The following is a 16740-nucleotide window of genomic DNA, read 5'->3' on the forward strand; positions in this document are numbered from 1 at the left end:
TGGAGCCGGCTGTGCTCGCGTATGGCCTCAAGTGAAATTTGAAAACGTGACGTCATCATTCTTGTGCGAACTATGGTCGAGGCATCATCGGTTCATTTTACGAAATAACACGGCAAAATGTTGACTTGTACTATGAAAACTTGTAAAAATAGATGTGAAAAAGAGAATTAACCCAATAATTGTCGTATTACTTTCCATATATAAGCATTATTTTACTTTATTTTAAGCATATTCACATCGTATAATATGAATCAGTTGTTACTATCACATCGAGAAACGTCTGGACGCGAAACACAAAGCTGGTTGGTTGCTGGGAAGTAAATTATGAACATTTATAAAAGTGTCTTAACTAAATACTTAAACGAAATATTCGACTCTGAAAATAGACCCGAATTTTTTTGCCGAATTTGGACTTCGCAAATTTGTTCATAACGTGGCGAGTAATTTGCGCTCCCATGTAAAAATGTCTATTCATTCAAAAGCAGATTTTACTTTTAAGAAGTAAATGGTGATATTATAATGCGAGATGCCTATTTACTGTCAGATTGATTTATTGACGAATCACAGTCAGCTTCACTCCCTTCGTTCTTCAAGAGTTGATTTTACCCCTCGCCATTATCTTCTCGTCTATTAATTCCTATGTCTGTGGTTGCCACATATAAATTCAGGGCAAAAAAAATTAAAATTTCAAAACGCCTACTTCTTCTACCCCAGACTTATTCTACAATTCAATCCACTCCCTAAACTCTGAATATTGGAATAAACTCACCAAACAATTACATACACATTACATTTTATTTATATAGATAAACTAGCTGACGGGTACCCGGCGTTGATGGGGGTTATTCTTAGAAGATAGACATATACCATTATGAACTTTTCTGTAGGCCTTTTAAAGATGTACAATTCCTTAGTACATTATGTTGATGTATCTCCTCAGGTTTAGCCAGCGTTAGCAATGTAAGCGGTGAACATATTTTATTTACGATTTGATTACAAAACATCGACTTTTCTCTACTTTCTATAAATTTAATATGCATTTATTATATACATAAACCTTTCGGAAGAAATTCTCTAAATGATAGTGAAAACCCTATTAAAATCCGCTGCGTAATTTAGAAGAACTAAGAGCACAAACAGACAGACGCGGATAGCGACTTTATTTTATACTATTCAGTAAATAATAATTGGATAAGTTGTATAGGGCCGTTGAAAAATAACCTCAAGGGCGCTGAATAGTTTTGCCACGTACGTACAAATCAAAAACACTCATTATTCATATGCAGAGATGTGCAAAATGGGTACCCAAAACCATTTGAGATGCAAAATGGAAATGGGTCAAAACTTTTTCATTTGAAAATGCAAAATGGTTTTTAGAAAAGCATTTCAAATGCAAAATGCAAAATACCTATTTTCAAAATGCATTGAAAATGCAAAATGGTTTCTCAGGTCAAACAATTAAAATAATTATAGAATTTTTAAACAATTTTGTCATTTAATAATGGACATCAATGTAGAAAAACATATTACATGATGGTAAATCCAAAAACACCACGACTACAGATTATGAAACCACAAAAAATTTGCGCGGGACTAATGTTGCCAACGTAAAAACATAGAAACTGCTATCTAACATTTAATATTACAGCGTCATAGCCCCATGTTCAGTATTTGAATCAGTATTTTTTGTAATGGTATCACTCAATTGCCAGGGCTCCTACCAGGGAGCAACTTGACAAATGTAAATTATCTCTCATAGCGAGGTTGAGGACCGACTGATATTTGGGGTTTATGAAAAAAAGATGAGTGGAGATAGTAGGAAGAATGTTGCAAAAAAGGAATTTAAAATGGAAAATGTATTGAGAAAAGCATTTAAAATGCAAAATGCAAAATTCCAATTCATTTGAAATGGATTTATTTGAAATAAAGCACATCTCTGCTCCTATGTCCATAGGAATGAGTGCTGAGTGGTTTAAACAAACATTTACTTGACGGGTGTTACTCAGCGCTGGTGAAACATATAATACGTTACTTGACGAGTAGTGGTAGTCGACAGTTTTCTGGGAGATATTGAAACATCCCCTTCAGGAATCGTATCCACAGCCAACAACATCGAATATTAATTCAGTTAATTATGATGTAATGTGCAATTGCACCTTGAACTGAAACGAACCACGACTCTATTCCTTAATCGAGACTAGAATCTTAATTAGGTAAGTCTGCCAAACATTGCGTTCCAATTCCCACACACGTAATATTTTCACCTTAGGACGGGTTGTTTCACAGAATTTTAACAATTCATCAAATTCAAAGTTGATTTTCAAGTTTTATGAAGGTTCTATTCATGTTATATTATTATATCACTAGCTGACTTGTACCCGGCGATGCTGTGGGTTATTCTTCGAAGATATACACGTAACATTGCTAATGTTTTTGTAGGTCTTTTAAGATATATAATTGCGTAGTACATTATTTTGATGTATCTCATAAGGTTTAGCCAGCGTTAGCCCGAAACATATTTTTACGACTTGATTATCTCTCTTCTTTCTTTAAATATAATATGCATGTATCATATTATGTTAACCCTCCGGAAGAAATTCTCTAAGGTTAAAGTAAAAACCGTATAAAAATCCGTTGCGTAGTTTAGAAGAACTAACCTCACAAACAGACGTCGAAAATATTTTATTTTCGACGTGATTACAAAACATCGACTTTTCTCTATTTTCTATAAATATAATATGAATGTATTATATACGTAAACCTTCCGGAAGAAATTTTCTAAATGATAGTGAAAATCCGTTGCGTAGTTTAGAAGAACTAAGCGCACAACCGACTATTTAGAGATTATTGACCAGTTGCTTCACTAAACTGACATAGTAACAGAACTTGGATAGAACCTTCCACAGAACTCGAAAATCAACTTGATGAAATTTGATGTATTGTTCAAATTCTGTGTAACAACCCGTCCTTAATGTGCCAAATGCCTTGGGAAAGTGGTTCAATGAATTATGTAAATGTGGAATCAAATTTTGGGTGTCGAAGAGGCGTCGCGTCGTTTTGGGATTATTATGAAATACATAGTATTGACTTGCCGATTATATAATTTAGGTTAAATTAATTGCCTAACAGTGATTTTCGATTAAAAATCATAATAATTACAAATTTCATCTCGGCCAAGTCGGCGGGCCGCGCAGTAAAGATACTACAAATTAATCTTTACATTCGGGTTTCGCTAATGCAGATAAAAAAAAACGTAATAAATGGATTAAAAAAATAGTTCGTTAGCTCCTCTTTTAGCCGCCTGCATATTATGTATGTCAATTTGTAATCCGATGCAACCATGAACAATTGAAAATGTCAACAAGTCAACTTTTCAACTTTGTCTCTTGTTCCAAGAATATTAACGTTTGTAGCGTTCCATTGAATGCTTTTATAACTACGACGGCGACGGCACGGCGACGGCACGGCGACGGCACGGCGATGGCACGGCACTACGCCATAAAAGGGAAATAAAAATTTTATAATGATTTATAGGAAGACGCTTTAAATTTATCGTTGCCGTTGACGTCAACGGCAAAATGAAAAGCGTCTTCATACAAACCCATACAGTTTACTTCCCCGTTATGCCGTCAAGTAACATTTTAGCTTGTTACAGCCGTATCAAGGTATGTAAAATTATACACGTTATACTTGCTCACAATTGCATTGTTAAACCTATCCTAATAATATAACCTAACCAAACAGATAATGGAACAATGGAAAAACACAATTGCTGTTTGATTTGGTTAGGTTCGAAAGAGTGGCAATTTATTTTAGATTGTATTTTTCGTCTCTAGATAAGTATAGCAATTATGTACCTAGGTACCAAGAAAAATACGCCTTTAATATGCGTTCATAGATGACAGTAATTTAATTATTTTATTAAAATACGCCTTTTATAAAGCAATTATTTGTTCGCGCCCGTACATACTCAATATGAATAATATTAAACAGTTTGCTCTGTACAAAAACTTAAATATCTCAAGAAAGACATACAAATACAATATTGTATCGATGATTTAATCCAAAATTGTATTATTATGCCGTTATTGAAAGATTTGATAAAACTATTTATTCATATTAATATTGCGTATGTACGGGCGCAAGCAAATAATTCGTATTAATAGTGTAAAGCGTAACTTGCAAAAAGGTTATTTTAATAAAATAATTTAATTAACGTAGTTCGTTATAATCTACGCGTATATTATAACGAACGTTGCGTTTGCGTTTAAGTTACGGGGATTGAACGGTTTAATGTGCTTACTTGGTTTGCTGACGATATTTTTTAAAATCTAGATTAATTTTTGTCCTCCGTGAACTATTTCCCCGGCTGCTAACCGGTTGTTACGTCCCTGATCAAGGATTAACAACCTATTTATTGGCAAGCCACTGGTTTTGAAAAATCAAGGCATTGAAAACAATGTTAACCTTCAATATTCGTTAACCTATTAGCATACGGATTCAATTTCTATAACCTTAACCGATTTGGCAACATGACCTAGAAAGGCTCTGCACGTAGATATTTGGGAGGACAAGCGTAGTACACGTTCTCTACTAAAGACTCCGTTATAACCTCTGTAAATGCTTATTTTTATGAAAACGAATTAGAGGTCATAACGAAGCTATCGGAGGTACGCCATACGTCCTTATACCATACCTTCATTAGGTTTCCTCAACCAGCGTGCAGGACCTTTGTAGGTTATGTAATGTCTTCATAAAGCTTGAGGTCAAGAAACGAAATTCGTATGCTAATAACAATAACTGACAGACTACCAGGACGAATTCAATTACATGCCGTTTAAGAGAATGTTGTATGGGTTACAATGGAGTAGAATCAGTGGAATACCTTTAGTGTATCTACTATTTGTCCTTCCTGCATCTACGTGCAGAGTATTTGTAGGTTATGTCTCCATAAGGCTTGAGGTAAAGAAACCAAATTCGGACTACTATCCAAGTATTGTGAAATAGCCGGCCCAATGAATAATAACAGAACTTTCACAGAACTTGAATTTTAACTTTGAAATTTGATGAATTATACAATTTCTGAGAGAAGTTGAAAATACATAAAGTGCTAGGAAATTCATTCTTACTTAAATCAATAGAAATTACTCACAGTGCAGTTAACCCTTTCGGACCGTGTGTACATTTGAAAATACATAAATTTAAGAAGTTTTTCCTCCCTATGTACAGCGAATACAATTAGGTGGTTTTCGTGTTTCAATAGCTGGTTTAACTGGCTTTGCGCACTATTTTGATCGGATTTTATAGCTGATAGTTTAGGCGGTAGTCATTTTTATATTTTGAATTGTGTTTTTTGTATCCAATCTCGACCGATTTTTTTAATGTTAAAGTTGAAGATTTTTTTAATGTTTAATTATTATGTATATATATGAATGAACCCACGACGGCCGGCGTGGTCTAGTGGTATACGCTTTTGACTACAGATCCGAAGGTCGCGGGTTCGAACCCGGCGTGCACAAATAAATTTTATTTGATTAATTTGTGTTATTTCACAATTAATTAATTTAAAATAATATATAGTATATTTGCGGCACGTTCCAGAGTGGAAGATACTCTCAGTATCGCCCTGGTGTAAGACCACCATTCAGAATTGAAACGTTGCTTGAAATGGCTTTAGCCGTGTTTGGTGACCAGATCTGAATAGCCAGGTACTTCCCCACCTTCCTCTTCCCCATCTCCCTCCCCTCCCCAACACCCTCAGCCTCACAACATATCCCAATTGGGGATGCCATAGTCTCACTGGCTCCAGACGGGAGCAGTTGGGACTCTTGTGCGGTAATACTGTAAAAAAAAAAAAAAAAAATTGAAAATTATATATATATTTAAATTTAATAAAACCAAATAAATGCGAAATACGACCTCTAAGACCTAATCTTCTTTGAAAAGAAATTAGAAAAAAATTCTACTACTACCATTTGTTATCAAGCATCAAATATGTTCCACCACTGCCAGTTTTTATTCAGGTCTGAAATGGTTAAATGTAGAGGTATAGTGCAGTTAAAATCAGTGTTGCCAAGTTAGCATATTATATGCTAAATTTGGCATAATTACTCCATGTTTAGCATAACTATTATGCTTTTAGCATATAGCATATTTATTTGGCTTATTTTTACAGAAACATGAAAATAATAAAAACCAATTTTTTAACTAACAAAAATGATATCGATTGAAAAACTGGTGTCTCAATGGAGAAACATAGTTCACATTAAATGGGAATACTTGACTTCCACTGTAGAGTTTTGGAATGAAGTCATGCAATATAAAGATGCAGCTAATAATAACCCCTTCGGTGATTTATGTCAGTTTGCAATGTCTATTTTAACATTGCCGCATTCAAATGCGGACATTGAACGTGTATTTAGCCAAATGAGTCTGGTCAAAACAAAACTCCGAAATCGTTTGGCGGTGAGAACCCTGAATGCCATTTTGTACGTGAGATTTGGCCTAAGGAGAGCAGGAAAGTGCTGTTATTCTTACACTGTTCCTGACGAAGTACTACGCTGCATTGGGACCAAAGAAAGTTACGACTCCGTCTCTCAGCCTTCCACATCAGCTGCTGTTAATGAAGAATAAGAAGACAAAGATGAAGATATTGATATTTTATTTCACTGATTTTATTTCTAAATTAAATTTATGTTAGCTTTTTTTTGACATTTTTTAAAGTAATTTAGCATTTTTCCGACATATTATTCCCATCACTCTATTTCTCAACAAATACTAAGTTAAATTTATGTTGGCTTTTTTTTGGCATTTTTTAAAGGAATTTAGCATATTTCTGGCATATTTTTCCCATCACTCTAGCATATTTTGAAGTAGTTGAGTTAGCAACACTGGTTAAAATACCGGTCAGTGGCTGAATTGGCATCGCATTTGGATCCCACCCAGGCGTCGTGCGTTCAACTCCTCGACTGGTCATCAAGTCCTCTAACATGACACAAGCAACATTTTCCTTTTACTGTGGTGGTAGCAGGAGATTTTAAAATATTTTTAGGTTATTCGTAACCCGGGAATGTTTGTCATTCTTTAAATAAAATAAAAAAATTCCCAAGGAAAGACCTGAAAAATGTTCATACTACAGTATAGATAATAATTAAATATTGCTGGGAACAGAAATAATGATTTTTCTTCTATCTCATCAACATCATTTTTACCTCTTTCAAAAGATAAGTAGGTAGGTACTTATTACTTATATTTCAATATATTCATATAATAAATTATAGATAATGTATTATGTGCCCTAATCTTATTCATTTCATTGTTATAATGTAATTATAATAAAAACTAGGAGCATGGCTTCGTATGCGCGATTTAAAACAACATTTGATTAGAGAAACCGGATTAACGATAAGGAAATATATTATCTAACCTAAGCCCTAAATTAGTTCTCCAATATGACTGCAAAGATTTGATTTGCCATTTTTGACATCCGGATACATCAATGCATCCGATGACATTTTTATTCTAAACTAACTAAACCCTACCACGCTTCGCTGTGGCTAATGTCTTTATCTGGCGTCGCCTACTTCTTTCACCATTCACTTCTGCATACCACAATGTTAACTAACTAACCATCACGCCGTTTTCCAGCAGGGGTAGGCAGAGAGGACGGACCGCCAAACAACTCGGTCTTGGCACACACTCCTTGCCTCATTCACATTCATACATCCTCTCATACATACTCTTCTATTATTCTGACTCTTGACATGGCCCGACTCGAGTATCTTATTCACTTGATCGTTCCATGTCTTCCTCGGGCGTCCCGGACTTCTGCTACCATTCGCATTTTCATCATATATCATCCTTACACCCTTTTCTTTGCTCATTCGCTCTACACGCCCAATGTTGCTGTTCAAAAATACATTACACCGACAATAATTCGACGTGCAAAGATATTGCGTTAAGTATTCCTCGAGCGTCCCCGACTACTTCTACCATTCACCACATTATAAAGACCTCTGGCGCTAATGAGAACAAACTTTGAAATAAATCGGTTAAGAACTGTCGGAGATTTGAGATTTTGAACAAACGAACATTTTTATTTATATAGATGTGTGTTTCAAGGTACCTACTCAAAGATTTCTTTTTGGTTTATAAAAAATATCTACAATTTTTTTTATTTTTTATTCTTTATATTGGCTTTCACCCATTAAGAGTGATCTTGGCCATACATTACAACATTATTCTTATTAATAAATACAACAAATTACAGGATAAAATTGATGACATAACATAACGTAACATAAATAAACCAAACATAACATAACATAACATAACATAGCATAACATAACATAACATAACATAACATAACATAACATAACATAACATAACATAACATAACATAACATAACATAACATAACATAACATAACATAACATAACATAACATAACATAACATAACATAACATAACATAACATAACATAACATAACATAACATAACATAACATAACATAACATAACATAACATAACATAACATAACATAACATAACATAACATAACATAACATAACATAACATAACATAACATAACATAACATAAACATAAACATAAACATAAACATAAACATAAACATAAACATAAACATAACATAACATACTTAACATAAACGGTACAGAGCTGGTAACAGTAGATTATCACAAAATTATTAAAAATAGGAACCTGTGTACAATATAAGTGGGCGCTTTTCGTTATTTAACCAAAGATTTTTCTAAAATTAGGAGCGTTTTTTTAAACAGAATTATGAAATTGGCAATCTTATAAACAAACACAGCATATGGGAGTAAACAAATGTGACTATAAAACATAAAGATAAACATAACACAAACATACCATGAACATAACATAAACATATCATAACATAACATGAACATAACATATCATAAACATAAACCTACCATAAACATAACATGGGTGTAACATAAACATATCTTAACAGAAACAATACAGAGCTGGTAATAATAGGTAATTACAGAATTATAAAAATAGAAACCTGTGCACAATAGTAGTGGGCATTTTTTGTTAAGAACAGATTTTTCCAAAATTAGAAGCATTATTTTTTAAAAAATTATTTTTTTGTTGAAGTGAAATCTATTTTAGCACTGCACCAACCGCATAAAAAAACTTGAAAGTATTCATAGAAAATAATTATTAATCATACTAATAGTTAGGTACTACCCTGCTTCGTCAAAGATAAAACATTTTTATCATTATCAATCGATTGATATCTGTGACACAATTTAATGGATGAATGGATGAAAGCCCCATTGCTCACGTTAGAAATGATTTTTTGGGCTGAAAAATGTTACGTTGACCAAGAAATATTAAACTATTGTAATTTAGCGATGCTAAAACTCACCATTCGAAAGAAAATTTTATTGCCTTGAGTTGTTTTTGTTTTCACACAAACGGATTGTCGTGTTTTTTATTATTTAGATACCTATTAAATTTAAAAAATCATACTTTAAAAATTTCAGGACGCCAGAGCTCTTATAAGTGTTTAAAGATAGCATCTATTTGTCTTTGGTTGTATGAACATATACGAATTTCTCAGAAATTGGATGATATTAGAGCAGTTAATAAACAAAATAAACGTTGGTCCTTCCGAATCGGATTTTAACTCAGTTATTTGCGGCAACGTTCATCCTCAGTAAAACCCAAAAAAGTTTCTCTAAATACTATTTTGTTTTATTTTTCAAAATCATATCATGAGCTATTCAAATTAGAACCTAATGATAATTCGTTAGCCATTAACCACCCCTCCCCTTTGCTTGTATCATTTACGCTTGTATCTTGGCACTGTTAGTAGGTACCTACGCATGGGCGTCGCGTCGGCAGGCAGATAGACAAATTGGTGTTTAAAAAATCAAAGGGAAAAAAATGCGTGAACAGCTGGCGCCAAAACCACAATATCTGTTATTTTTTTATAATTAATTTGCCAGTAACGTAACTACTTCTGCCTAGGCCCAAGAGGCCCTGGCCTAGGTTTCCAACCTCGGGTTGGGGACCGATTTTTATTTATTTTTTTAACATTAACTCGACGCACGAAAGAAATAAGTTCCTTCTAAGGCAAAATTTATTTATGGCGATGCTTTGAAAATGGTACATAGGATTCGGACAATGATGCATCAAATTTTCCATGGGACCCTAAAGTCGGATGGGGCCACGGCTAGGTGCCAATGATACACATTGAGGACACAGAACCTAAAGAAAATATTGCTTGTGCAATGATGGAGAACTTTGAGGATGTTCTGACTATTTCCTTGTTCCTTCCCTGTAAGCTCTATAAAAAATAGCCTTCCCCCTAGCTTGGAAGCTGGCGACGCCCCAGTACCTACCTACATACTTTGAATTTTAAACCGCGGGTTTAAAGAAATGCATAAACTCTAATCTTTTGCCTAATTATGTTATATTTGGGGATGCTGTGTGGAGGAATTTCTGGTAAGAAATACAGCTGGAGAAGGGTGGTTAATCTGGGGGCCAGTGTGTCCAGTAGTGACGGTCAAAGAAACCTCAACCGGCCTCTCCCGATCCAACGCACCCGCCGTTAAGACCCGAACAAACCTCACCCCGTGAACCAGGGCACTACAGCCAAGTCACCAAACGTAGCGAACCACTTGGGGTGACCGAGTGATGTGATGGTTGCCGAGGCAGGGCTCGTTATACATATATTAATCTAAGTTTAAAAGCAATCACAAATCGTAAATAGAGATAGTAATACAATAACACTTCCTCAATTGTTTTTCGTCATAGATACACTTACTTTATTCGGAGGCATAAAATTGTGTCGGGAAAGGAAAATTTTATTGGATATTGTTGACACAAGAGGACAATGCAAAAAAATCCGGAAATGATGCGGCATCTGAGTGCATTACAATTAATTGTATGGGTACTTACCTACATACCAACTTATCTAAAAATGAACCTATCGAAACAGTGTAAGCTAGCACACGATACCCCAGTTAGACAGGCATAGTGAAAATATGTGTAAACCTTACTAATGTTTATTATGTACCTAATCAACATATAAGTAAGTGTTACGATCGTTACGATCAAGGGAGGGATATGGTGTGGTAGCCCTCTATCCCCTAACCATGAAGAAGGTTTCGTTTTTACCTGAAGGGCGTGCTTTTGAACATATAAGGGCCCTCTAGAAATTTCTGGAACAGTCCAGAACATTCGAGAGTATTCGACAGCATTACAGAACATGAATGTTCAGGAATAGTCTGGAACGTTCGGGAACCTCCTGGAACATTCAAGATAATAATGAACGAAAAACGGGATTGCTGGCCGTTTCCTGATCAAGCTTAGAGATAAAAAATAAAATCTCTAAATAGTGTAAAACAAAGTCACTATCCGCATCCGTCTGTTACTGCGCTTAGTTCTTCTAAACTATGCAACGGAGTTTGATAGGGTTTTCGCTATGCAAAATGCATTGAGAAAAGCATTTGAAATGCAAAATGGTTTTTAGAAAACCATTTAAAATGGAAAATACCCATTTTGCATTTCCATTTGAAATGGATTTATTTGAAATAAAGCACATCTCTGCACGTCAGCTAGTAATAAATAGAATAGATGGGGAAGAGGAATGTGGGAAAGTATCTGGCTATTCAGATCTGGTCACCAAACACGGCCAAAACCGTTTCAATTCGAAGTAAACCCCTAAGAAGTGAGCATTGCTTAAAACATGTCGGTTGCTTTTAAACAATACTAGTGGTTAAAACTAATTGTTGATAATTTTTAATTAAAATATTAACCACTCACATTCGATTTAATTAATATCATACCTCCAAATACTAATATGGAAACCATCTAGATTTCATCGTTTATTCCTTATTTAAGGGTTTTAAAAAAATTAAAAAATCAAAAAAAAATCATAAAAATCATCTACCCACCTAAATTTGGGTGGCCATCGCTCGAGTGGGAGTTTATTTCAAGTAGCCAAATAATAATAATAATAAATAATGTGGAGTACGTTCGCTTTGATTTTGAAACGAAGGTTGCAGAATTTGGTATCAAAAAATATTAACGTAGTTTCTACACGTGTAAACAAATGATGTTTTGTACACAGCACACAATGATATTATTATTGCACGTAGGTGACGTAGGTCAGGTGCTATTATTTGATGTGGTCACGTTCCAATTCATTAAATTTAAAATGGTCACCCATTCTTACCTGTGCCTAATTTTGATAACTACATTATTACCCGCTTGGCTACCTCTGGTATATTTGAGTAGGTACCTAATATAGTTCTGATAAGGAAATGTATTAAACTTGAAAGTTGAACTATTGGTTGTTGAAACAACCAAAAGTAATCATTTTGTAATAAAGATTCGAGTGCATATTATATTTGATAAGCCATGTAAGTATGTACGAAGTGGCCTTTACCTACCGTGTGAAATGGGGCCTGAAATATAATATATGATATGAAGGATTAATGTCCTCTTAAAAATGGTCTAATAACAGTCGAAAACTACTCCGAAATACATAGCAACAATCAACAATCTACAATGAATATCTAATTTATATTTATTCATCAAATTTATCTTTTGAGTGGAACAAACTCACTTATTTTTGCAATAAGCAACAACGAACCTAATACGTTGGGTATATTTTATCTGCACAGATTAAAAATCTTTTTTGCGCAGTCGATCAAAGAGTCAATAAAGAATAAACTTTGTTTGCATCTACAATATATCTTCCGTTGCGGTTACTAATTAGGACAAGTAGACGGTGACCGGATAACTCATCAAAATGACAATTAAACACACCTATAAAAAGTGTTATAAAGTTTTGAAAAGTGATGAAACAAAAACTAAGTTAATTAGATTACATATGTATTTAATTTTTTATTACTATTTAATCTAGTTTTTATTTAACTTTTAATGACTTTATATCACCTTTAAACAGAGGCGGATTTGCAGTCTTGGCCGCCCTAGGCCCCAGACCATGTAGCCGCCCCTTTCTCAGTACCCATCATATTGACCAGGAGTATCCAAACTTTTCAGTAAGTTCCTAGGGTCAAAACCGTTTTAATTTTCCTGCCATTATCATTCATGGTTCATGGGGTGAGATTTGTCCAGGTCTTGGCGGCGGATACGTCTGCCCACCTGCTGCGTGGCGGGCCGGATCGAGAGAGACTGGGTGAGGGAGGCCTTTTGACCTTTCCAGCCGGACTATCTTGACCCATCGCCTTGCACCGCAGTTGGAGGGATGTATTCATACGTATGTCACTCCTGGACACACTAATCCCCAGATTCCTACCCACCCCTCATACATTTTCCTTTTCAGAACTTCCTATCCTTCCCTTCCTTAAAAAGACCCTCCACACAGCATCACCTAAGATGACATAGGTCGTGAGGGAAAATATTTTCCTCAAAGCCTCCTGTGTGGAATTAATGTAAAAAATACGCTTGCTTAATTCGCTAGTTCAATTACTGTATAATTGTCGATTGTCGCAGGCCGGATTGATGACATTGGCGGGCCGTTGTTTGGAGACCCCTGATATAGAATATAGACTACATAATGAATTTACTTTATTGACAACTTTTATCTAAATCGATTTATAAATTTAGTTAACTATAATAGCTGCTAGTTTGTAATACTTTCTAAGGTTTCAAGGATTTTAATAAAACATTTAAAACAGTTTTAGGTTTAATTTATTTAACTAGTTTCAGGTTTATTCTCATACAATAATATATAAGTGTTTCACAGTTACAATTGGGGTTGCTAGATACGGGCTGGATAAAAAGTTATTATTAAGTCTCCAAACAAATAAAAGAAATCAGCACCTCTTTTAAATAAAAATCAACTTAAGGTTCATATTCGAATATAATAACTAATTTTTTTAATTTTTTATTTTTTTTATTTTTTTTTTATTTTTTTTTTATTAAAACACAAATAACATTGTTTACATCACTTTATTTCGATACAAAATCTCAACATGTTTCATGAACCAAGTTCACTTCATCAGGAGCACAAGTATACTAATAATAATAACTAAACTTAAAAGTAATAATAACTAAACTTAAAATACAAATTAAAACGTTAGTAAAAAAAAATTACGTAAAGCATTATCTAACATAAAAAAAACTGAACTCAAAACAAAAATCTGGCAGTTACAATTCTCGTCTGCACTTAAGTGCAGCAAAATCATTAATTAGATATTCGCAATCCAATTTCCTTAGAAAATCTGCTTTTATGTTAAGCAAAGCAAGATTGTTCAGCCTTTGCTCCGCCATTGTTGTGCGTAAATATTTTTTTACACGTCGTAAACAAGAAAATGATCGTTCTCCAGAACAGTTACTGACTTTTTTGTCACGATTGGCCGCCCCTAATATCTGGCCGCCCTAGGCCCGGGCCTACATAGGCCTAAGGGCAAATCCGCCTCTGCCTTTAAAGGTGTGTTGAATTGTTATTTTGAGGAGTTATCAGGGAAACTTTATTTTTTTAATTTTCCCTAAAAACAAATACTGTTAAAGAAAACTAGATAGAATTATCTTTCGGGTGTATGCATTTAAAATAAACATTACTATTTCTAAATAATAAAATATTAATATCAAACGAGAAAAATGTTGTCAAAAACGCTAACCACATTTTTACTTAATTTTTTACTCCAATCGGTTCCACGATAACTGCTCAAAATGTCAATTCAACACACCTTCAAAAGGTTTGATATTAAAATTTTATTATTTAGAAATAGTAATGTTTATTTTAAATTCAAAAACCGGGAAGATAATTTTATCTAGCTTCTTAAATAGTTTTTGTTTTAACGGAAAATTAAAAAATAAAATGTATACAGCGCATTTGAAATGTACAAAAAACTGAAAAAATATGATGAATGTACTGAAGGGTTAAAAAAATTATTATGTGGTCACCCCAAAAGCTTAGGAACTCACACTCACTTAGTAGTGAACAAAAATATAAGATACCAAATGCATAAGTAAACGAGTAATAATTGCCACAATTTAAGGTTTTTAGGTTGCGGGAAAAATATTACGACCAAACTAACAAAACGTGTAGAAAATTAAATGTCCCCAAGGGTTAACTTTCACTATTATGTGTTAAAAATACGTAACGTGTTATGTGATAACGTATTAAGAGGAACAGCCATTTTCGATGCAAAGTTTAGATAATTTCTATTTTGTTTATCACAACACAAAATTATGTTTTAAGTAGAGAATATGTTTTTCTATACGCCGGGGGATGAAAATGTGTAACAATGTTTAAAAAAATTGCGTAGAAAATATTTCATCTAAATTTAGAGAAGAATTATCAAAAAATTAATTTTTACAACATCGACGATTTATGTAATGAGATTATTTAGTAAAATATTTACAGTTATTATTATACTAATTTCGGTTGTTGGTGCATGGGTAATGAGAAATATTCCTGCGAAACGCGTGATGAGTATTAACACAACATTATTTAAGTTATATATTGTAACGTCAAGTGAACTCAAGTTCTATGATTTTTTTTGAAATTGAACTATGTACTTATCGGAGCTACTTATCATATCAGACAAGCGATAAAGTAGGTACCAACGTTATTTTATTATAATAAATAAAACTTATTCGAAACGTGTGGTTGTATTTTTAAAATATTTGACAGATCTATATTGTTATTGATGTATAAAGACGAAAAAAATATTATCCCCAACGACGCTACTATAATTAAATAACGGGAGTGGGGAGTCGGGAGGCTAAAATTAAAAAAAAACATCAAATTTATATTGTTGTGAACATAATAAATCATTTTGATAAAGTTTTTGGTAATGTCCAAGTCTTTGCAATTCTTGAAAATCTTTCCAAACAATTTTCTTTAAAATTTTGACAGCAAACATAGTTATTTTAATTTACATTACTTATAGTTTAAATATGAGGTTAGGTTGCGTTTCTATACCATTTTTTCCTTAATGAACCATTGAAATAGATGCGAGAGTTAAAAGTATCAAGTATCATCCGTATAACATGATAGAAAATACGTGTCGGGCTTACCGCTGATAGATCTGTTGAAAATTCTTCGCATAAAAAAGTTAGGTATACGAGTGTAACAGAAAGGGGAGTTACAACAGAGCCCTCAGTAACAGAACTGTATCACAAAAAAGATTCAAGTGATTTGTCCAGCATTCAACCTTGGAGGAATAATATTGATGTTTAAATTATATTTAGAATAGACTGGTTCTACTTTTTCATCCAATTTTATCCCGATGCTCTAAACGCCGAACGACCGGAAACTACCTAATCTGGTCCCCGCGCATTGTTACTCTAGTTCATAGACATATGAATATTAGTAGACCTGCCCTAAGTGATTAAAAGCGTATTATCCCCACTCCCCATACCGGTTCCATTGGAGCCGGCTGTGCTCGCGTATGGCCTCAAGTGAAATTTGAAAACGTGACGTCATCATTCTTGTGCGAACTATGGTCGAGGCATCATCGGTTCATTTTACGAAATAACACGGCAAAATGTTGACTTGTACTATGAAAACTTGTAAAAATAGATGTGAAAAAGAGAATAAACCCAATTGTCGTATTACATTCCATATATAAGCATTATTTTACTTTATTTTAAGCATATTCACATCGTATAATATGAATCAGTTGTTAATATCACATCGAGAAACGTCTGGACGCGAAACACAAAGCTGGTTGGTTGCTGGGAAGTAAATTATGAACATTTATA

General features: G+C 33.8%; 1 protein-coding gene across 1 annotated transcript in view; it reads left to right on the top strand.

Annotated features, from left to right (window-relative positions):
• ZnT77C (Zinc transporter 77C) overlaps positions 1-16740 on the top strand; it is a 38754-nt gene that overhangs the window by 10738 nt on the left and 11276 nt on the right. The window lies entirely within an intron of this gene.

This window comes from Hesperophylax consimilis, chromosome 5 (assembly GCF_061612785.1).
Source record: "Hesperophylax consimilis isolate HC1 chromosome 5, BYU_Hcon_1.0, whole genome shotgun sequence".
Lineage (NCBI taxonomy): Eukaryota > Metazoa > Arthropoda > Insecta > Trichoptera > Limnephilidae > Hesperophylax > Hesperophylax consimilis.